The following is a 24,169-nucleotide window of genomic DNA, read 5'->3' as shown; positions in this document are numbered from 1 at the left end:
AATATAAAAGAGTGGGTAGTCTATGGCAACTATAACCTGTACCACACATTTCACATTTTATTCTAACATACTTTATATTATCATGCAACTTTTTGGGGAGTATGCCTAGTTGTCCTCATCGGATCATAGATTAAAGGTAGTGACGCTGGTTTATACATTTTGTACTCTCTTAGCAATTAGCGCATTGCTTCATAGGAACTCACATTTGTTGAATCAATGGATAAAATCATTCTAGCTTTCTATGTGTTTCCTACTGAGTTGTTTTCTTCCTTCACAATAAGCATCTGATTGAGGCTAAAGATCTGCTCCTTTTAGATAGTTGAGTGTTTTCCATCCTTGTCTCTAAAGAGACAGGATTTCTGGATGCTTTTAAGAAGCATTATATAATTATGAAAAAAAGGACAATACCTGGTTGGCTAAAAATAATAAGCCTAATTATGCCTATGTGAAACAACCTTGAAATAAACGTTGGATGATTTATATTCAATCTGATAAAAATCAGAATAAAAGTAAAAAAGTTTAGAGGGGAAAAAGAGACTAGCATTCTCCTGGAAAATTGGGGAGAGCAGAGGCCTTGGTTTAGAGCAGTGATGGCGAACCTTTTGAGCTCGGCGTGTCAGCATTTTGAAAAACCCTACTTAACTCTGGTGCCGTGTCACATGTAGAAATTTTTTGATATTTGCAACCATAGTAAAACAAAGACTTATATTTTTGATATTTATTTTATATATTTAAATTCCATTTAATAAAGAAAAATCAACCAAAAAAATGAGTTCGCGTGTCACCTCTGACACGCGTGTCATAGGTTTGCCATCACTGGTTTATAGGAATCACACTGAAGCTTACATCTGGAGTGAGAGGTCTGAGAAGAGCGTCTGGTTTTCCAAGATTAGCAGTACAAATGGCTCCATAGCCTAAGTGGACATTTATGTATTCTTTACGTAGCACACTCTTCTTTCATTGTTTTCCTGGCACTGACAGGCTTGTTCAATTTTGATAAAACTATAAAGGAAAAATTGAAAATAGGCTTCTAAACCACTGAAGAAGATCACTGATCACAATGATATATAAGTGGTTCTTCAAATTTTCACCACCTGCCATTTTATGTACTTCAGTCACACCCTAACCCACCTTTCCTTCTGTTCAGATTGTTATATATGAGTTAATAAATTAATATTATATGGTGATACAGCCAAGAGTTTTCAGTTCAGTTTTGACAGTCACTATCTTTGTTGATGAGTTTGTTTCTATAATTATTTGAATATTTCATTACATTTTGCCCTTCTCATTAAAATGAAGGAAAAGAAAAATGGAAGTGCTAATCCCAGTGATAACAAGTTTAGGTTTCATACACTTAGTACAATTAAGACAAAGATGAAAATTATTTGGCCATCTAAAAGGAACAGAACTTAGCCATAATCAGATGCTCATTGTGAAGGGAAAGAAATCAATGAAAGAATACATATAAAGTGCCAGTGCTAAATTATTGAAAATTGTGTCTGAAATTGAGGTGTGATTAGGGATTTTATAATAATTCTTAAGTCTTATATCATGTTAGCTCTACTTTCAGCCAGTCAAACGTATTTGAAAACATGTTATGTTAGAAAAAGAGAAACTGCCTATATTGTATTGTGCTCCAGGAGGCCACATGGAGGTGCCACAGAGGCTAAGGTCAGGGCCAATGGCCAGAGCTTCATGCCTCCCACCCCTATATCAGCTTTCACCAAAACAAAGTTCCTTTTCCGCTTTCCATTCTGGATTCTGAAAAGCCTTTTTCTTTTCTTTTCTTTTTTTTAAAGGATCTCTTTCAAAGAAAGAATTCCCATGTAACAAAAGTCTGAAAATCACTGCCTTACCCTGATACAGTATTTATATATACTGGTTCAGCCTTTTAAAGGGACTATTTGGCAGTAACTTAAAAGTCTAAATATTTGTGCCGAAACCAGTTTGGCTCAGTGGATAGAGCTTCGGCCTGCGGACTGAAAGGTCCCAGGTTCGATTCCGGTCAAGGGCATGTACCTGGGTTGCAGGCATATCCCCAGCAGGAGATGTGCAGGAGGCAGCTGATCGATGTTTCTCTCTCATCGATGTTTCTAACCCTCTATCTCTCTCCCTTCCTCTCTGTAAAAAATCAATAAAATATATTTTTTAAAAAAAGTCTAAATATTTGTATTGTTTGACTCAGCAATTTTACCTCTAACAATTACTCTTTATACAAGTAATCATTCAAGGGCACAAAGATATATGTACAGGATATTTATTGCAGCATTGTTCATAATAGAAGATTGAAAACAAAACAAACATTGTTAGCATAATAATATTCCTGTATTGGTGTTCTTAAAGGAATGAGATGGAAAGATGTCAAAATATATTGCTAAGTGGAAAAAGCAAGTTACAAACAGTATGATTCCATTTGTAGGTCAAATAAGTCAATAAATAAAAGAAAAACATTGGCCTGGCCGTCATGGCTCAGTGGTTGAGCTTCGGCCCATGAATCAGGAAATCATGGTTCGATTCCAGGTCAGGGCACATGCCCGGGTAGTGGGCTTGATCCCCAGTGTAGGGCATGCAGGAGGCAGCCGATCAATGATTCTCATCATTGATGTTTATATTTCTCTCTCCCTCTCCCTTCCTCTCTGAAATCAATAAAAATATATTAAAAAGAAAACCATTACCTTTGATATATGCAAATAGATGACTGTTACTTCTTAAAATTATTACTAAAATTCATAGGTTTAATTGTTTTAGTTATATATTGGATGGCATGATCTTTTTTATTTACATAGATTATTCAACTTTGGGGTTTTTCATAATTGCTCTATCTGAAAAAGTAATCAGTTAAACTTAGCGTATGATGGGTTTTAGAAAGTAAAAAATCTTGTAAAGATTTCTTCTAATTTTATGTTAAGAAGGAAATCAGCAATGACTTAGACTTATGGAATTTAGTCACATGGTATAACAAAAAAGTTTAGGCCCTCAAACACTCACAAACACAGTAACATTCAAGAGAATAAGCATTTTTGTATGTTAGTGCAATAGGAATTTTCATAATTTAACCTTAGAGAGCTATTCTCCATTTTTTTAATCATTAATTGAGTAGGCCTAAGATAAAAGATTTTGTTTATGGCACACATGTCACAAGGAGCCATGAAATCATTACAGTGAGTGTTGTATGATTGATAAGATCTTTTACACTTTTACTTTTAAAATATGTTTTCTCTTTATTGATTTTTAGAGAGAGGAAGGGAGAGATAGAAACATCGATTGGCTGCCTCCTGCATGTCCCCTACTGGGGATCAAGCCCACAGGGATTGAACTAATGACCTCTTGGTCATAACTCCATGTTCAACCACTGAGCAACACCAGCTAGGCTCTTTTACACTTTTATTTTGAAGCATGGAAGATTAAAAGTGGATGTCACAGTGGTCAAGCCAACAAATCCACAGAAAAGGGGGGTGTTCAGCAAACTGCATGTTTCTATAGATATGTGAGGCAGAAAATACCAGGGTAAATTTTACAAATCAATTAAACCAATAGTGCCATAAATAAGAACAGAGAAATGAAAATTACAGATTTCTTAAGTCTCATACCAAATCCTAACAGTGCATTTTAAGCACATTTAAAGACATCCTACTAGAATACATCATGGTTTTACTTCTGTCTTCTAATTAGAAAGACTGTTGTCTCACACTATATATTTTTTATTCCCTGAGAGATTGCAATGGTGAAACTATAGAAAGCACAAGGAATGCTCATCATCTGGAAAGCAACGTAAAACATATGTTGTCATGCAAGAGAGCTCAGGAAATTCACAATGTCATAGACAAAAAACAGGCTTTCCTAAGAACTAAAAAGCCAAGAGTCTGCAAGAGCAGGCACAGGGGATACAGTGGGCCCAGGGTGCTCTGTTGCACATGTCACAAGTGAGCATTCCATTGAAGGGACATCCTCTCCTCTTTTGCTTTCTCTTCTTCAAGTGCTGAACATCCTTATCAAGGGGGTCCACACAGACTACTTGGTATCAGACTGTCTGGATTTAGATGTCGACTGTCAGGAGTTATCTGAGAGAACCAGATGCCTGTATCTGGATTCCTTGGGTGCCCATGGGAAGTTGCAGCCCCTCCTGCTGAGAGGGAGAAAGCAACCAGTGCCATGGGAAGCCGAATTTGGAAGAAACAGGGAGGCCATTGGTCACAGTTGATTCATTGTTTAGGCAACCCAGAGTAACCTGCTGGGGTCATCTACGGATTATCCTGTCTGTTTTACCACTGTCATTAGTCAGTAGCATCATCTTTTTTATATAAAATTTTTATATAAAATGTAGGGTTCTGGCCCTAGCTGGTTTTGCTCAGTGGATAGTGTTGGCCTGTGGACTGAAGGGTCCTGGGTTCTATTCCTGCCAGGGGCACATGCCCAGGTTGCAGGCTCAATCCCCAGTAGGGGGCATGCAGGAGGCAGCCGATCAATGATTCTCTCTCATCATTGATGTTTCTATCTTTCTCTATCTCTCCCTTCTTCTCTGAAATCAATAAAAATGTATTTAAAATAGAATAAAATAAAGTTTAGGGTTCTGTTTTTTATTGAAATTTTAAGGTGCCTGCTTCTGCTATAATTGTTTGCAATTCTTAGTACCTTCTGTAGGCCTTCCATTTTATGTCATTTAAACAACATTTAAATATTTTAAGAGTTGGCATTTCATTAAGAATTTTATATATTCAGTGTCCTGACTTTGGCTAGAATAGTTCTCTTTGGCGTTACTCATTGCCACCTGCTGGAGAAGAGAAGAAGTGCAGTTGAACACTTTTCATTCAGGTAACAAGACCTGTTTCTTCTCCTAACCTAAGCCATGGAAATCATATCTCCTCTAAGGAGGTGTTCCTTATTGCCCTAGGTCATTGGTTCTCAACCTTCCTAATGCCACGACCCTTTAATACAGTTCCTCATGTTGTGGTGACCCCCCCAACCATAAAATTATTTTCGTTGCTACTTCATAACTGTAATTTTGCTACTGTTATGAATCATAATGTAACTATCTGATATATAGGATGTAGTTTCATTGTTACAAATTGAACATAATTAAAGCATAGTGATTAATCACAAAAACAATATGTAATTATATATGTGTTTTCCGATGGTCTTAGGTGACCCCTGTGAAAGGGTCGTTTGACCCCCAAAGGGGTCGCGACCCACAGGTTGAGAACTGCCCTCCTAGATGAAGGCAGAGGAATGTGTGCATTGGGGACTCGGACAGTAGTAGGTTCTCTGACCTTTCTAATCCTGACTTGTGTCCTGAGACCTGCATCAGTCTCTTCATCCCAGGGGATGGGAAGTGTGGGAGTAGGCAACAAAGTGAGCTGGTAACAGGGTAGTCCACCTATTGATTCTGGGCTGGGATAACAGTTCTGAGAGCCAAGAGAAGTGCCTGTGGTGATAATATTGGCTGCTTCAATATCTACCCCTGTTGGGAACAGAGCAGCTTAGATATGTTTCTAGATTCTGTGGACATGTTAGGTTTACTTAGGCTAATGTTATAGAACCTGAGGATTAAAAGTTACAGAAAATTATTTTCAAGTCTCTTGTTATAGATATAACATTAGGTTTATAAGCAAGAAATTGGAAAACTTGTTCACTATAGACCACTAAAATATTTCATGGCTTCATGAAGATATTTAAATTTACTGTTTGTTTTAATCTTACTTGGAGAAATTATTTTTTAAATTTGCCAACTTTCTCAGTGAGCTCCAGTTCAGGTAACTACACTGTCCCCTGGGCCTTTCTCACCCCATCATCCTGACAGGTCTCTGCCTGCAGTCTTGCCAGCCTCCAATCCATTCTCTCACTGCAACTAGAATAATCATTATAAAATGCAGATCTGAGCATACCATTGCCTTTATTGAAATATTTTAATGTTTTTTGAAGTCTAGACTCTTGAATAAGCCTAGAAGCCACTCAGGGGAAGGCCATGCCACTACTTTTTTTAATATAATTTTTAAAAATATATTTGTATTGATTTCAGAGAAGAAGGGAGAGGGAGAGAGATAGAAACATCAATGATGAGAAGAAATCATTGGTCAGCTGCCTCCTACATGCCCCCTACTGGGGATCGAGCCCAGAACCTGGGGATGTGCCCTTGACTGGAATCAAACTGGGGACCCTTCAGTCCATAGGCTGATGCTCTATCCACTGAACCAAACCAGCTAGGGCCATGCCACTACTTTTAAACCTTCCCTATTACTCTGTTCTTGCCATGTTAAACTACTTCCATTTCCAAAGCACTATTCTCCCTTCTGAGATATCTCTCTCTCTCTCTCTCTCTCTCTCTCTCTCTCTCTCTCTCACACACACACACACACACACACACACACACACACACACACACAATATTCCCTTTGTTTGAGGAATTGACTGACTTTTACCCATTCTTTAGGCCTCAGCTTCCTTTCACAAGGGATGCCTAGAGTCCTGAAGGCTGGTGGGTCTCTGCTCTACCTTAATGCCTTTTGCCATCTCCAGCAGAGCACCATCACACTATCTGTGAAAAACCATGTCCTTGTCACCATCCTCTTTACACTATAGGCTTCCTGAGGGCAGGGACTGGGCCTTGTTTACTTACTACTGTGCCTGGGGTATAATAGATGTTCAATAAATGTTGCATGAATACACAAAATAACATATTTGAAGCCTAAAAGTCTCTCCCTGATCAGGTAGCTCAGTTGGTTAGAGAGTCGTCCCAATACCTCAAGGTTGTGGGTTCGATCCCCAGTCAGGCATATCCAAGAATCTACCAATGGCCCTAGCCAGTTTTGCTTAGTGGATAGAGCATCAACCTGAAGACTGAAGGGTCCCATGTTTGATTCTGGTCAAGGGCAATGCAGGAGGCAACCAATCAAAGTGTTTCTCTTACATTGATGTTTCTGTCTGTCTTTCCCTCTCTCTTTCACTCTCTCTAAATATCCTCGGGTGAGGCCCTCGCTGATTTGGCTCAGTGGATAGAGCATCGGCCTGAGGACTAAAAGGTCCGGGGTTTGATTTCGGTTAAGGGCACATGCCCAGGTTGCAGGCTCAATCTCCAGCAGGGGCGTGCAGGAGGCAGCTGATCAATGATTCTCTCTCATCATTGATGTTTCTATCTCTCCCTGTCCCTTCCTCTCTGAAGTCAATAAAAATATATTTAAATATATATATCTCCTTGGGTGAGGATTAACAACAACAAAAGAATCAACCAATGGATGCATAAATAAATGGAACAACAAATCAGTCTCTCTCTCTCAAATCAATAAACAAAAAATTTTAAAAATAGAATAAGTCTGTCTTTAAAACTAGGTTTTCTGATACAAGAGAAATTCACAATTTACTTTCACAGTTTTATTTTTAAAAATACTAATAATGCAAGAAATAAAATTGTTCTCCTGAATCCATTATAAATGAAATAAGACTCATTCAAATTTTTCTTAGACCTTTCTCAATAGAATATATTAGTTAATAATGAGATATTTTTACAAAAGTAAAATACTATTATGAAAAATAGGTATGACTTTACACACTGATTAAATTTGACAATATTTTTTAAAAATCCTACTAAATAATTTAGAATAATCTTTTGCACTAAAAAAGCTGTGAGCATACCTTATTTTAATTCATAGGATAATTTTTTTCTTTTCAAAAAGCAGGACAAGTTTAAATTCTGGGACTCTAAGCTAAATTTCGGAAAGGCTTAATAGTATTAGAATGACCTTATTATAAATGATGCCTGTTTGAGGGGTTCCCAAACACACTGAAGGCTGTGGGGCTTCTGCTCTAGCTGTGAAGCTGGACACTGCTCTGCTCATTGGCATTTGGCAAGGACCCTGAGGTCACAGCCTAGTTTTGTGATGTGGAAACAGTGACAAAATGGTAAGGATTTTATATTCCGTCTGCAAATCATGATGGGATCTCTTGGTAAAAGATAAAAAACAAGCCCTAACCGGTTTGGCTCAGCGGATAGAGCATCGGCCTGTGGACTCAAGGGTCCCAGGTTCGATTCCGGTCAAGGGCATGTACCTTGGTTGCGGGCACATCCCCAGTGGGGAGTGTGCAGGAGGCAGCTGATCGGTGTTTCTCTCTCATCGATGTTTCTGGCTCTCTATCCCTCTCCCTTCCTCTCTGTAAAAAATCAATAAAATGTATTTTTTAAAAAGATAAAAAATGATTTGTTCTCACTTGTTGCCTTGCCACTGCCACGGATTATTAACTTAATTTTGTGGGAGTTTCTTGATGGAAGACATTCAAACACATTTATGAATGAGTCACAAACATTATGAGTCACAAATATTATAAATGAGTCACAAATAACTAATATAACATTAGTTATCCTCTATGGGGAAGTATTCTTTGGAAAATATAATTCTTTTCTTTTTTCACAGTTTTTTTAAAAAAATATATTTTATTGATTTTTTACAGAGAGGAAGGTAGAGGGATAGAGAGTTAGAAACATCAATGAGAGAGAAACATCGATCAGCTGCCTCCTGCACATCTCCTACTGGGGATGTGCCCACAACCCAGGTACATGCCCTTGACCGGAATCGAACCTGGGACCCTTCAGTCCTCAGGCCGACACTCTATCCACTGAGCCAAACCGGTTTGGGCTGGAAAATATAATTCTATTGTTATATATGAAAATCAAGTCATTGTCTTTCTTAGTTTTCCAGAAATAAACATATATTCAAAGAAGGGAAAAGAACAAATCAGAAGGGGGAAAAAAAAAAAAGATACCTCTTGGTACTCCCCTGATAGGAACTTTCCTCCAACTATAAGAATATTTGCCCTAACCGGTTTGGCTCAGTGGATAGATTGTCAGCCTGCCAACCAAAGGGTCCTGGGTTCAATTCCGGTTAAAGGCAAGTACCTTGGTTGCAGGCTCCTCCTGGCCCGGGCCCTGGTTGGGGCTTATGCAGGAGGCAACCAATCAATGTGTTTCTCTCACATCGATGTTTCTCTGTCTTACCCTCTCTCTTCCACTCTCCTTAAAAATCAATGGAAAAATATCCTCAGGTAAGGATTAACAGAAAAGAGCAAAGGGGAAAAAATCGTAGTGTAGTAGACTGAATGATGGTCCCCAAAGATATTAGGTCTAATCCCTGGAACCTATAAATGCATGTAGAAAGGAAGAGATTATGCTGGATTACCTAGTGGGCCCTAAATTCCATCATATCCATCCTTATAAGAGAGAGGCAGCCAGAGATTTGACATAGACATAGAGGAGAAGGTGATGTGAAGATGGAGGTAGCAATCGATGTGATGTTGCTACAAGCAAAGAATGGAATGCTCGCAGCCCCCAAAAGTTTGAAGAGGCCAGGAATAGAGTCTCCCCTAGATCTTCCAAAGGGAGGGCCTGCTGATACTGATTTTGAGCCAGTGATACTGATTTTGTACTTCTTGCTTCCAGGCTGCAAAAAACTAAATTTTTATTATTTTAATCCACCCAGTTTGTGGTAATTTGTTAAAGAGCCAAAGGAAACTAATATGACTAGGGTATCATTAACATCCATTATAATGAGTTTATGAGGCACAACGTTTATTTTAATGGATTTTTTGTTGTTGTTAATTCCCACCCAAGGATATTTTTTTCCCATTGATTTTTTAGAGAGAGTGGAAGGGAAGGGGAGAAACAGAGAGAAAGAAACATTGATGTGAGATAGACACATTGATTGGCTGCCTCGCAGCCACTGTGGCTTTGTCCGGATGGGTGTTCAGATGGACATCCAGAAGATGTCCAGTCTAGTTAACATATTACCCTCTTATTAGTATAGATACTTATTGAACTCTGGCATTAGGAGGACTTAGTGTAGAAGCTCACAGGAAACATTAGTTATCCTCCATGGGGAAGTATTGAAGAACTATTAAAGAACACTGCTTCAAAATTACTGGAATACATTCTGCAGACTCCCTTAATGTTAATAAGGAACTTAGAATAATGTTACCAGAAGAACTCTAGGAATGTATTACCCTTTAAATTAAGAAACAAAACAACAAACAAAAATATGAATAATTTACTTTCTGTAAAATGAATAGTTTGTTACAGCACATTACCTTAAAACAAAAGCATTACATTTGATTTCAGGACAACTAGGTTTGAGTGCCAATTCTTCCAGTTATTAGTTAGTGACTGTGGAAGACACAGTACCTACCCAGGATACACTCCCACCAATCTTGTTCAGGCATCTACCCTGTCCCATACAGCCCTAATATCTTAGGAGCAGCCCACTTGGTCCCTAGTGCCATGAGTAATCCCCTGTCCTCTCCCAGTAGTTTGATCGGGAATGGGTATTAGTCAGTATACTTAGGATTTCCATTATTAGTGATGCAAAACAACCTAGTAACACTAATATTGGATAAATTATTGTCCAGTAAGTGGAGGCGATATTGTCTTCCCTATCCAATATAATCACTGTAAAAGTGCTATTTTATTTTGCAAAATAGACTATATCCAGAGATGGTATTATGTCAAAAGAAATAAAATTGGGTACTGTGGGGCATTTTCTATAAACTATCAGATTATTGCTTTATTTGCAAATTTATAGAAACTATTTCCTTTTAAAAACAACCATTGCGGGGAGAACCAAGATGGCGGCATAAGGTATAGACCTGTGCGTGCTGCCTCCCACAAGAACATTGAAACTACCAACTATAAGACAAAACAGCTATCATCCAGAACCATGGGAAAGCTGGCCCAGTGGAAGTTCTACAACTGGAAGGAAAGAAAGAAGAGCATTGAGACTGAGTAGGAGGTGCAGAGGCGCCAAGAACAGAGGTACGGAGGTGCGCACCAGGCGGGCTGCAACTGGATGTGCGGTTTTTTTCAATCGGAAGGGGATACAAGCTCTCGAATCCACTGAGCTTGTTTGGGGCGGGATTCCGAGGTCCCAGACCCCTACGGGGAGAGGCTGGACTGTCTTGCAGCAGGTCGGAGAGCAAGGGTGGCTTTCTCATGGAGCTGCTCTCAGGGATCATTGTTGCTGTGGGGGCGCGGCACTCGGGGATGCGGAAACGCAGAGTCGCGGAGAGGCGAGGAGTCGCGGAGACACTGACAACAACCATTGCTGTTTGCTCCGCCCTGGTGATTCCCTGAGACCCCGCCCTAATCAATTTACATCCCCACCCAAGCTGTGCCAGTGGCACAAAAGGAACCACCTGCGCTTTTGCAGCCTAACCCAACAAACTGCAGATTTCAACTCCTTGCATCCATAAGGGACACACTCAAGAAGCAGACTCAGGTTCGGAGGAAGCTGGAGCTGGACCCGGCTGGGCCGGCGTCACGGAACCGCTGTACCAGCAAACACACAAGCAGGTCCACCAGATCCAGTCTCACATGGGACGCCGGGGGACGGCAGGCAAGCAGTCTGTGCACTTAGCAGAAAACAAAATCCAAGCAAGCATACCAGATATTCAGCCAGCTAGAACGCTTGGAGATTTTTGTCCAGCAAGGAGCCTCCCAACAAAAGACAGAATGCCAAACTTCGTGTTGACCAGTTAAAGTATGATGTCCAGCACCTGCAGACGGCTCTCAGAAACTTCCAGCATCAGCGATACGAAAGGGAGCAGCAGGAGAGACAGCAAGGGGAGCTTCTGTCTCGCACCTTCACCCCCAACGTGGGATGCAGCGCCCCCTGTGAGGCTGCGTGAGGCTGCAACGGCCCCTGCGAGGCTGCGATGGCCCCTGCGAGGTTGTGACGGCCCCTATGAGGCTGCGTGAGGCTGCGATGGCCCCTGCGAGGTTGCGACGCCCCCTGCGAGGCTGCGTGAGGCTGCAACGGCCTGTGAGAGGCTGCGTGAGGCTGCGACGGCCCCTGCGAGGCTCCGACGGCCCCTGAGAGGCTGCGTGAGGCTGTGACGGCCCCTGCGAGGCTGCGATGGCCCCTGAGAAGCCGGCAGAACCACGCAAGCTGCCCAGACAGCTTTGTCGATGGCCCGCAAACCAGCTCGCAGCCTCACGCACAACTATCACCCGAAGGGCGAGCGGGGCGAGAGCAGCTGTAGTGTTGCTTTCTCCTCAGTTTTGGTAGCGAAATCCTCATTTTAAACATAAGAGGATACATTATTTTAAAAAGCCGTTACGTGGCTCCGCACCCTTTCTGAGTAGAGCATGAACAAGTCGTGAGAGACCTTTCCGAGCACAGAGACATGTTGCGGATGGAAATAGCTACATTTTCCATGTGTATGACCTTTGACCCGTTGACAAAAAGCGTACACCTATGGATGAGGACAGTGGGGGGGTAAGGGCAGAGGGTGGGGTGGGAACTGGGTGGAGGGGAGCTATGGGGGGGGAGGGGGGAACAACTGTAATAATCTGAACAATAAAGATTTATTTTTTTAAAAAAAAACTATTGCAGATATATACATTCAATGAGTGTCAGGTATTCTGAATTAATATGTATAAATTTATGCACTTACTCATTAAACCAATGTTTATTGAGCACCCACTATATCACAGTCACTATAGTAGGTGCTGGAGGTTCAGTAATTAGCAAAACGGTCACAGACCCTGCCCACGGAGCTGCAGTGCCCAAAACACATTGGATACTACAGACTCATTTATGAAGCAGTTTTTGAGCAAGGCATACAGATGGGCAATAGATATGTGAAAAGATGTTCAATGTCACTAATCATCAGAGAGATGCAAATTAAAACCACAGTGAGATATCAACTCTCACCTGTCAGAATGGGTATCATCAATAAATCAACAAACAAGAAGTATTGGCAAGGATGTGGAGAAAAGGGAACACTCATGCAATGCTAGTGGGAATGTAGATTGGTGCAGCCACTGTGGAAAGCAGTATGGAGTTATCTCAAAAAATTAAAAATGGAACTGCCTCATGACCCAGCAGTTCCACTTCTGGAAATATATGCAAAGAAACCTGAAACACTGATTCAAAAGAATATATGCACCCCTAGGTTCATTGCAGCATTAACAGTAGCCAAGATTTGGAAGCAGCCCAAGTGCCCATCAATAGATGAGTGGATAAAAAGCCTGTGGTACATTTACACAATGGAATACTACTTGGCTGAGAGAGAGAGAGAGAGAGAGAGAGAGATATTACCTTTTACCACAGCATGGATGGATCTGAAGAGTATTCTGCTAAGCGAAATAAGCTAGTCAGAAAAGGACAAGTACCATATGATTTCACTTACATGTGGAATCTAATGAATAAAATAAGCTTACAAACAAAATAGAAACAGACTCATAGATACAGAAAACAGACTGACATCTGTTAGAGGGGAGGAAGTCTATGAAAAAGGTGGAAGGATTAAGGGAAAAAAAACACCTCAGAGACAATGACAACAGTAAGGTTATTACCAGAGGGAAAGCAGGGTTGGGGGAAGTAGAAGAGGATAAAAGTAGGGTAAATGGTGACGAAAAGAGACTTGACTTTGGGTAATGAACACACAATACAATATACAGATGATGTATTGTAGAATTATATAGGTTAATCTGAAAACTATATAATTTTATTAATTAATGTCATCCCAATACATTCAATAAAATTTTTAAAAGAATAGAATCTCACATTTGTCAGATGAAATTGCTGCCTAAATTATCTAAGATAATTTTCACATTCTTTTGTGAAAATCAAATTCTGTACGGTTATAGAATTAATTTAGAAATGACATGGTGTGTTTTTCTTCCAGGAGAGCTTGCTAATTCAAGTTGAAGCATTAACCGTCCTCCTGAAAACACTCAAGCCAATGAGGTAACAAAGGCCCAGAAGACAAAAATTAAGCAAAGCAAGTTCTTGAAAACTCTTACAACCCCAATTTAAGAAAAATAAAGAAGCAGGAAAGAAATTAGAAAAAGGCACATGACAGCATATGAGGTATTTATGAAAGTATTTTTGTTTATATATTTAGCTTTTTTAATATTTAGCTTTTTTAATTACATGGATTATGTAGCTTGTACTATGGTTTTGAAATTATAAAGTAAGTATTTGTTGGGTCTGTTCTCTCAGTGCTTGGAAATATAAAAAGGAAACAACTCCCCCTGCTTGTTGCTTACATGCGCAGGATCACAAACTTACATGCCGCTTGGCCAGTCCCAGGGAGGGCTGTCCAAAGTGAGGGGCATGTGGCCATGAAAGGTTCAGCTGCCTTTGGACTCCACTGTTTGTTGCCAAGTGAAGTGCAGGGCATTCCACATATTCAGAACACTGTGTTGGTTTGGGCTCTCCCAAAAGCAGGCACTGAGACAAAAATTTGGGTGCAAATGTCTGTTTGGGAGGGATTGCAAGGAACTCGATGAGGAAGTGGGGCTGTTGCCATTTGGCAGCCAATGAAAGGAAGGAGAGAGGTTGCCTTATCTTTTCAAAATAAGTATTTTGAGGTTTTAGTTATTTACAGTAAACATATTTAAGCTTCTTAGTAATTGTTTACAGACAACAGAAATTTTATTCTAATTATGCTCTGAACCCAGATTTAAAGTAGGCTCTTTTTCTTCCTTTTAGGCATAGACTGTGGAAATTAGAACATTATATGTGGAATGCATGACAAGAATCAGTTCAGGGGGAAGCAGAGTGGGTTGAGGTGGAATAGGGCATAGGAGGGATAAATGGTGTTGGGGGGAAAATAAGGAGAAAAACAAAATCAGTTCAGGAAAATTTGGAGTGGGGAAAGTAAGTGGAAAGAAACCAAACCATTCAAATGAGGTGCACAAAGCACATCAGAACAGATTCAGGGGAGGTAGATAAAACCTAATCTCGAGCTAATTGTAAACAAGCAATGTAATGTTGAATTCTTTTGAAATATAAATTTTAAAATAGCTTGATCGTCTAGTTCTTTTGTAAGGTCCATGCTAACTCCTGTATCCTGCACTAAACTGTGTTAAAATCATGAAAAGCTTCCCAGGGCTACAGAGTTAGTTAAACTTGTGACTGTGATGAATCTGCAGGCTATTGCCTTTCTGTGGCTTCCTTCTCAACTCCGTGTTTACAGACCTGTCCCAAAGGTAGATGTCTTACTTACCTCTGCCTTTGAGTTATAATTCTTAAAAGTAAGTAAATGAGAAAATATGAAGATGGATATAAAATGCTGACACGTGTGGAGCAAAGATCCCAAATCACTTTACACAGAGAGCATATGGAAGGCTCTTCCCTGTCACTGTTTATCACTCTTGGAAACGTCCTTTCTTTGGCCTCCAGGACACCACTGTCACTCTAGGACATCACTGGCTGCTCCTTCTCAGTGTCCTCTGCAGGCCCCTCTACCTATCCCTGACTCTTAACATTAAAGTGGCCCAGGACTTAGTCTTCTGACCTCTTCTTTCTCTCTGCACATTCTCCATATGATCTTATCCAGGCCCATCAGTTTATATACTTATGTACATAGCAAAGACTCCCAACTTGAGCATCTCTAACCCAGACCTCTGTTCTGAAGTCCAGGTTCATATATTCAACTGCTAATTTAAAATCTCTCCTTGGATTTCTCCAATAAATGTTTCAAACTTTGAATGTCTAAACCAGAGCTTTGATTCCCACCCACCCCATTTTGGTTTGTATTCCCCCAAGAGCAGACTGTGAGACAAGGACCCAGAGTAGTAGTTAATTCAGGGAGTGAGGGACATGAGTGAATTGCTTGCAAAGATGGCCTAAACTTTCTTCCCTTCTTATATGTCTGCCCCTCTTGCAAAGTAACTTTGATATCACTCCCCATCAAGAAGTGAGATTTTTCTCTCCACCCTTTGAATCTGATCTGGCGCCCTAACTGGTTTGGCTCAGTGGATAGAGCATCGGCCTGCGGACTCAAGGGTCCCAGGTTCGATTCCAGTCAAGGGCATGTACCTTGGTTGCAGGCACATCCCCAGTAAGGGAGCGTGCAGGAGGCAGCTGCTCAATGTTTCTCTCTCATCGATGTTTCTAGCTCTCTATCCCTCTCACTTCCTCTCTGTAAAAAATCAATAAGATATATTTAAAAATAAAATGAAATAAAAATCTGATCTGGCATTGTGACTAGCTTTGACCAAAAGAATGCAGCCGAAGTGACACTGTGAGACTTCTGACCCAGGCCTCAGGATGCTTTCTGGCTTCCCTGAGACTGTCATGTGAAACAACCTCATCTAGCCTCCTGGAGATTAAGAGGGACAGAGGAGCAGGTGAACCATCCCATCTGAAGCCTCTTAAATCAACCAGCTGACAGCTAGCTTCTGCCATCTATCAGCAGAGGTCATCTTAAACCATCTAGATCCAGTCAAGCTGCCCAATGATTATAGCCACTAAGTGACCCCAGGCAAGGCCAGCAGAAGAGTCACACAGATGAATCTAGGCCATTGCTGACCCACAGAATCATGAGCAAAAATAGTTGTTTTAAGCCACTAAATTTTGGGGCAGTTTGTTATGCAACAAAATCTAACTTATATAGGAGGTTACCCCCAGGAAGTATAGAAATAGGGGGAGTAAAAAAGAAAGGAGAAATGTTAATAAAGGACGGTTTAAGGAGCAGGTCAATATTGTGGGCAATTGAAGCTGGATCCTCTCTAAGGAATCTTGTAGAAGGCATCTCAGAATTGTCCCACCCAGGAAGAGAGAAGCTGGGTTATTTATCCAGTAACTCCCTTCCCATTCCTCACTGTTGATGGAGAAATCCCCAAGACAGAGAAACAGAGGTTAGGAGGGCAGAACTGCCACCAAGCTGCAAGTAAGCTCAGAAGTAGGCCAAGGTACAGTGGGACAGCGCATCAATAGCCTCTGCTAACTCCCCACACCCAAATCTCACCCAATTTAGAAAGTGGCAACCCCATCCTCCTGTTGCTCAATCTAGAAACTTCATCCTTGGACTCATCAATTTCTTTCACACTCCACACTAAAATCCTTTTATTGTTATGTTAAAAATATATCCAGAATCTGGATATTTCTCACTATCTCCTCCACTACAACTCTAGTCCAAGCCACCATCATCTTTCTCTTGGATTATTGCAAACACCTATGGCACCCTATGTAACAAGAGTGGCCATTTAAAACACAAGTCCCTCTTCAGTTCTCATCCCTCCCAGAGCTTCCCATTACATCTATATAATAAAAGCCTAAGCGACTGTTAAGGTGGAATGACAGAACGACTGGTCGCTATGATGCGCACTGACCACCATGGTTTTCAGGAACATAACTCAATGCAGGAGCTGCCCCCTGGTGGTCAGTGTGCTCCCACATGGGAAAGTTGGAGAGCAGTGGAACTAACAGCACAGCAATATGAAATATTGGTTCAGAGTCTCCTTGCAAGAGAAAGAAAAGCTGAGGCAGAATACAGTTGCTCTCTACTCCTGTGAGAATAAAACAAATTTACAAAATCTCATTATAACTATGGGAGAAAGAGAAGTTCTAAAAATTTCTTGACAAGCAAGGCATAACAAAGAAAATGAATTGCATGATACTCATTGTTAAAGATGTATATATTTGTCCATAATGCCAATGATATACCTGTATTTAGTGGGCTGTTTTATATTAGTGAACATCTTTAATAAAGTGTACTTTGGCTTTCTCCTGCCCCTGTTTTGGTTCCTTTGTCTCCAAGTTTCGCATGAAATGTTTCCATTCCTCACCCACACGTTCTTTTGGCATGGTTTTCAGGAACATAACTTAAGGATGGAAAAAAAATACTGTAACTTTCTCAATCCATTTGAGCATTATTATGGTGCCACTAAATAGCATATTTTCATAATAAAATATACAATGCTTTTTATTAATAATGCAAGATTTAACAGAAATGTTATTTGTTTCAGAAGGGCTCCAATGTTAATTTCTTGCTTTGCATTTCTTTCCTCATATATAAATGCAGGAGATATTCTTCTTCTTGGAAAAAGTGAGCATTCTTCAAAGAGAAGTAAAAGATTGACCTCAGTGTACATGTTTAACATCACAGGCACATGTAGCTAGTGGAAATTCAGAAATGTCACTTCTTTCCAAAGTATGTTTAATGATGGGTTTGGTATATGTCTTGAATTAGGAACTGTGTTTGCTACTATATATATATATTTTCAACTGAGATTTAAACAAGATAACACCTGCCCAGCTGGCGTGGCTCGGCTCAGTGGTTTAGTGTCAACCTATGAACCAGGTGGTCACAGTTCAATTCCTGGTCAGAGCACATGCCCAGGTTACAGTCTCGATCCCCAGTGTGGGGTGTAAAGGAGGCAGCTGATCAGTAATTCTTTCTCATCATTGATGTTTCCATCTCTCTCCCCCTCTTCCTCTCTGAAATCAATTTTCTAAAAAGATTAAAAAAGCAACGAGATAACACCTAGCCTGGAGGTTGGCAGTTACTAGTATTGATTCTGTGGCAGTTGCTAATATTAAAGGTGTGGGAGCCAAAGTTTTTCAGATTTCCCTTGACCTTTTCCTCATGATTATAGGATAGCTACTCTGGCTCTAAGCATCACATTCAAGTTTCAAAAAGGAAGAAGGAAAATAGGAGAGAACCAAGATGGCGGCATAGGTTAACGCCGGAGTTTGCTGCCTTGAACAACTACTTCAAAAGTGAAACTAAAAGACGGAACGGACATCACGCAGAACCACAGGAACGCTGGCTGAGTGGAAGTCCTACAACCAGGAGGAAAGAGAAACGCATACGGACACTCAGAGGAGGCGCAGTGCTGAAGTCAAATTCTGAGGTGCGGAGTGCGAGGAGCGGGCTGGCAGCGGAGGGCGCGGTTGTTGTTTTCAATCGGGAGGGAGTCGCAGACTCTGAGCTCCAGATACAGGCGAGTCTTTAGGGACCCAGACTCAAACGGGAGAAGCGGGACTGTCTGGCTTCGGTCAGAGCGAGGGCAGCTTTCTCTCCCAGCTTTGCAGCGGGTGCTGGGACTCAGAGAGGCAGAGCCCCTGGGGACAGGACTGAGAGCTGCCGTAACTGCTCTCTCCGGCCCACCCTGTTGATCCTGTGCGACCCGCCCTACCCAAGCCCTGCACAGAGGCATTTGCTGGATAGCCTCAGGCAAAGGCTAGATTAGCACCTCCCTAGAGGACAGAAGTTCTCTCACTGCTGACACAGCTGATTCTCATAGCCACTTGGCCTGGAGGTCAAACCCTCCCTGGAATTAGCTACAACAATCAAGATTTAACTATAAGACTGCGAACAAAGACCACTAGGGGGTGCACCAAGGAAGCATAACAAAATGCGGAGACAAAGAAACAGGACAAAATTGTCAATGGAAGATATAGAGTTCAGAACCACACTTTTAAGGTCTCTCAAGAACTGTTTAGAAGCCGCCGATAAACTTAATGAGATCTACAAGAAAACTAATGAGACCCTCGATGTTATGTTGGGGAACCAACTAGAAATTAAGCATACACGGACTGAAATAACGAATATTATACAGACTCCCGACAGCAGACCAGAGGAGCGCAAGAATCAAGTCAATGATTTGAAATGCGAGGAAGCAAAAAACACGCAACCGGAAAAGCAAAATGAAAAAAGAATCCAAAAATGCGAGGATAGTGTAAGGAGCCTCTGGGACAGCTTCAAGCGTACCAACATCAGAATTATAGGGGTGCCAGAAGATGAGAGAGAGCAAGATATTGAAAACCTATTTGAAGAAATAATGACAGAAAACTTCCCCCACCTGGTGAAAGAAATGGACTTACAGGTCCAAGAAGCGCAGAGAACCCCAAACAAAAGGAATCCAAAGAGGACCACACCAAGACACATCATAATTAAAATGCCAAGAGCAAAAGATAAAGAGAGAATCTTAAAAACAGCAAGAGAAAGTAACTCAGTTACCTACAAGGGAATACCCATACGACTGTCAGCTGATTTCTCAACAGAAACTTTGCAGGCCAGAAGGGAGTGGCAAGAAATATTCAAAGTGATGAATACCAAGAACCTACAACCAAGATTACTTTATCCAGCAAAGCTATCATTCAGAATTGAAGGTCAGATAAAGAGCTTCACAGATAAGGAAAAGCTAAAGGAGTTCATCAGCACCAAACCAGGATTATATGAAATGCTGAAAGGTATCCTTTAAGAAGAGGAAGAGGAAGAAAAAGGTAAAGATACAAATTATGAACAACAAATATGCATCTATCAACAAGTGAATCTAAGAATCAAGTGAATAAATAATCTGATGAACAGAATGAACTCTTGATTATAATAGAATCAGGGACATAGAAAGGGAATGGACTGACTATTCTTGGGGGGAAAGGGGTGTGGGAGATGCAGGAAGAGACTGGACAAAAATTGTGCAACTATGGATGAGGACAGTGGGTGGGGAGTGAGGGCGGAGGGTGGGGCGGAAACTGGGAGGAGGGGAGTTATGGGGGGGGAAAAAAGAGGAACAAATGTAATAATCTGAACAATAAAGATTTAATTATAAAAAAGAAAAAAGAAAAAAAAGAAGGAAAATAGAAAAGGCAAAGATCAAAAGGCCAAGCCAGCCAAGTGTTTCCCTTCTAAAGGCCTTTCCTTGAAAACCCTACTTCTCTCTAGCCAGGATGGTCAATATAATTTGGAAAATAGTTTTTTCTTCCAGTTGGGCATATTGCCACCTTCAGCAAAAGTATAGGACTAATTGCAAGGAAGAAAGGGAAAATACTTACTGGCCAAACAACTGGCAGTCTCTACCACATCCTTTTCTTGAAAAAATATCACTTTTTTTCAAGATCATATCTGCAACCCATTAGTTATTTTCTAATTATAAGAACAACAAAGAAGAACCTTCACAAAATGACAGCACTGCTGTTTTCAGTCTAGTGTGCTGAATTGTAAGGGCTGGTTTAAATTTCTCAATGCTGTTACTAAAGCAAGTCAGTTTCCCTTCTTTGGTGGGAGTGGCTTCTAATAGAAAAATAAAAGAATTTCAAATATTATATACTTAAAACTGTAATGATGCCCTGGCCGGCTTGGCTCAGTGGATAGAGCGTTAGCCTGCGGATTGAAGGGTCCCAGGTTCGATTCTGGCCAAGGGCACATGCCTGGTTTGCGGGCTCAATCCCCAGTGGGGGGCATGCAGGAGGCAGCCGATCGATGATCCTCTCTCATCATTGATGTTTCTCTCTCTCCCCTCTCCCTTCCTCTCTGAAATCAATAAAGAAATACATTTTTTTTTAAAAAAAAACTGTAATGAGTAGGTTTTAAGAGGATTTTTATTTTAAAAGAATATTTTTGCCTGGCTGGTGTGGCTCAGTGGTTGAGCATCGCCCTATGAACCAGGAGGTCACAGTTCCATTCGTAGTCAGGGCACATGCCTGGGACTCTGTCTCGTGTGTAGGGCGTGCAAGAGGCAGCCAATCAATGATTTTCTCTCATCATTGATGTTTCTATCTCTCTCCCTCCTTCTTCCTCTCTGAAATAAAAAATATTTTTTAAAAGGATATTTTCATGGCTTATTTGTAATACTAGAGGCCTGGTGCACGGATTCATGCACCAGTGGGGTCCCTCGGCCTGGCCTCCGGGGATCTGGCCGAAACCAGCCCAGTGCACAGATCCATCTACGGCAGCGGTTCTCAACCTGTGGGTCGTGACCCCTTTGGGGGTTGAACGACCCTTTCACAGGGGTCGCCTAAGACCATTGGAAAACACATATATAATTACATATTGTTTTTGTGATTAATCACTATGCGTTAATTATGTTCAATTTGTAACAATGAAATTGGGGGTCACCACAACATGAGGAACTGTATTAAAGGGTCACAGCATTAGGAAGGTTGAGAACCACTGATCTAGGGCGTGTACGGCCCATTTCTCCCAGTCCCAATCGGCCGGACCCCAGCAGCAAGCTAACCTACCAGTTGAAGTGTCTGGCCCCTAGTGGTCAGTGCACGTCATAGCGACTGGTCAAACGGTCAAATGAACGGTTGGACACTTAGCATATTAGGCTTTTATTATATAAGATATATAGGATAATAGGGTTTTGGGGGAAATAACTACCCATACATTAGAAGTATATTCACTCTTATGACCACGTTAGTACAGAAGGGTTAGTGGAAGAACTGGCTTTGAAATTAGAAACACTTGGGTTTGCAATATAGGCTATTGAAAAAGCCTCTTAAGTGACCACCTTTCTTTTGCCCTTGCTGCTTACAGACCATTCTCACCCAGCTGCAGAAAGACCCTAAATGTTATCCGATTGTCATCCTAGTCAAAACCTCCAGTAGCTGGCCACACAAAGAAGCCAAAATCCTTACAAGAGCCTCCAAGATCCCTTCCTCTATGCCCCATCCCCAACCTCCTTCCTTTCTGACCTCATCTTCTGTGTCTTTTCCTCCTCTTCCCTCTGCTCCAGTCATGATGATTCCTTGCTGTTCCTCAGACATCCCAAGCCCCTCTTCCTCCTCCCCCACTCACCCCTCCCAAGCACTGACTGTTCTCTCCCGGAAGTATTTCCTCTCTGATATCCACAGGGCCCACCCTGTGAGGGTTTTATTGAAGGTCACTATCCTGCCCATCATCTCCTTTTTATGCTTTTTTTTTTTCTGTAGCACTTGCATTTATCACCACCATCTTTTCATTTTATTTTATTTTATTTCATTTAAGTGATAGAAGGGACCTAAAACTTTTACTCCTAGTCTAATGCTTTATTTTAATAATTTCTTCAAAAAGGAGACAGGAAAACTAAGTCTTGAGAGTTTTCTGGGAAGATGGTAGTGATAGTCGTCTAGTGTTTGAATCTTCCTGTATGCCCCCATATAAAAGGACAATGACAAAATAAAAAATAATCCATTAACAGCTACAATAAAATTAGGTGATAAGAGCTACAGATTCCAGAAAGGAAAACAAGACCCTCATGGTGTCAGGAAGAATGTGAAAGGAAGCAGAGAAGTTGAAGAATAACTTTTGGGGTTGTAAGATTTCTTGTTATAAAAGCAGATACACTAATGTTTAGAATATTTATGCTAGTTATTTTTCCTTATATTTTTTAGATTTTTTTCAGTTGTGAGATAAAACTGACATATAGCACATATAAATTTAAGAGATCTATCACATGCCAACTTGACTTACATGTATTGTGAAATTATTACCACAATAACTTTTTTTTTAAATATATTTCTTTATTGATTTAAGAGAGGAAGGGAGAAGGAGGAAGAGATAGAAACATCAATGATGAGGGAGTCATTGATTGGCTGCCTTCTGCACGGCCCCCACTGGGGACCAAGTCCGCAGCCCAGGCATGTGCCCTTGGCTGGAATCGAACCCGGGACCTTTAAGTCCTCAGGCCAACGCTCTATCCACTGCACCAAACTGGCTAGGGCACCACAATAACTTTTGTTACCACCCATCATTTCATTAAAAAAATGGGGTTTTTTTCCTTGTGATGAGAACTTTTGGGATCTACTCTCTTATCAACTTTCAAATATATCATACAGCTGTATTAACTATAATCATATGTTGTACATCCTTAGTACTTGTTCATCTTATAGCTGGAAGTTTGTATCTTTGACCACCTTCATTCAATTCTCTCACCCCCCCCAATTTTTTTTCTTTTTGTAACAACTAAGACTTCATGGTTTTTGGCAAGTCTGAAAATGAGTGGAGAGACATTGGCACAGTAATTGTAGCAATGATCAATGGTGGATAACAGCACAACAGATCATTAGACATTGTGTGCTTCCCAATGGAAATGCACACCATGACCTATGAAGTATTCTTGCTAAAAACATCATATTTGAATCTGATCAAGCTTAGCTCTACTAATTTGTAGGAAACACAGAGAACCAGAGAAACACATTAAATGACAAAATTCAGAGCAGATACTCTACAGTACAAAAGACTGGTCCCTTCAAAGACTATATTGCAAGGAATAAAAGATATATTAAAAAGAGACTTAAGACATAACCAATGGAAACAGACACCAGGAGGGTGAGGGCATGAGCAGGGGAGGGGGTGGGCGGGGGCAATAGGGGGATAAGACACATATGTACTAATAATACCTGAATCAATAAAAAAGATAACAAAAAGCAAACAAACAAAGACTTGAGACTTAGTAACCAACTGCAATATTTGTATCCTGATTCAAATAAACTGTATAAAATGTATAAGTATTTTTTTTAGTATAAAGAAAGATATAACTCTTTTTCTTGCTATCAGGATACTATAAATCAATGACTAGAAAGTAGCTTCCAACAAAACTAAAGCCTCATTTATATTTTTCTTCAATAAACACGTTGAAAGGGGGGAAAACAAAAACTAAGTCTTCCACTGCTTGTCCCAGAGGCAAATT

At 40.8% G+C, this 24,169-nt stretch overlaps 1 long non-coding RNA gene across 3 annotated transcripts in view; it reads left to right on the top strand.

The window, feature by feature from the left end:
- Positions 1-24,169, top strand: part of LOC132213327 (uncharacterized) — a 53,535-nt gene that overhangs the window by 7,644 nt on the left and 21,722 nt on the right. The window contains exons 3-4 of one of the 3 annotated variants that reach the window (XR_009447955.1): positions 13,666-13,850; positions 15,979-17,495. This is a non-coding gene — a long non-coding RNA (uncharacterized LOC132213327). Of the gene's footprint in view, positions 1-10,595; positions 11,769-13,665; positions 13,851-15,978; positions 17,496-24,169 lie in introns of those variants that run through there. The other 2 variants (XR_009447956.1, XR_009447957.1) reach the window with 2 other exon arrangements.

Source organism: Myotis daubentonii, chromosome 12 (genome assembly GCF_963259705.1).
Source record: "Myotis daubentonii chromosome 12, mMyoDau2.1, whole genome shotgun sequence".
NCBI lineage: Eukaryota > Metazoa > Chordata > Mammalia > Chiroptera > Vespertilionidae > Myotis > Myotis daubentonii.
The sequence above is the reverse complement of the archived record's forward strand: the minus strand, read 5'-3'. Positions and strand labels throughout refer to the sequence as shown.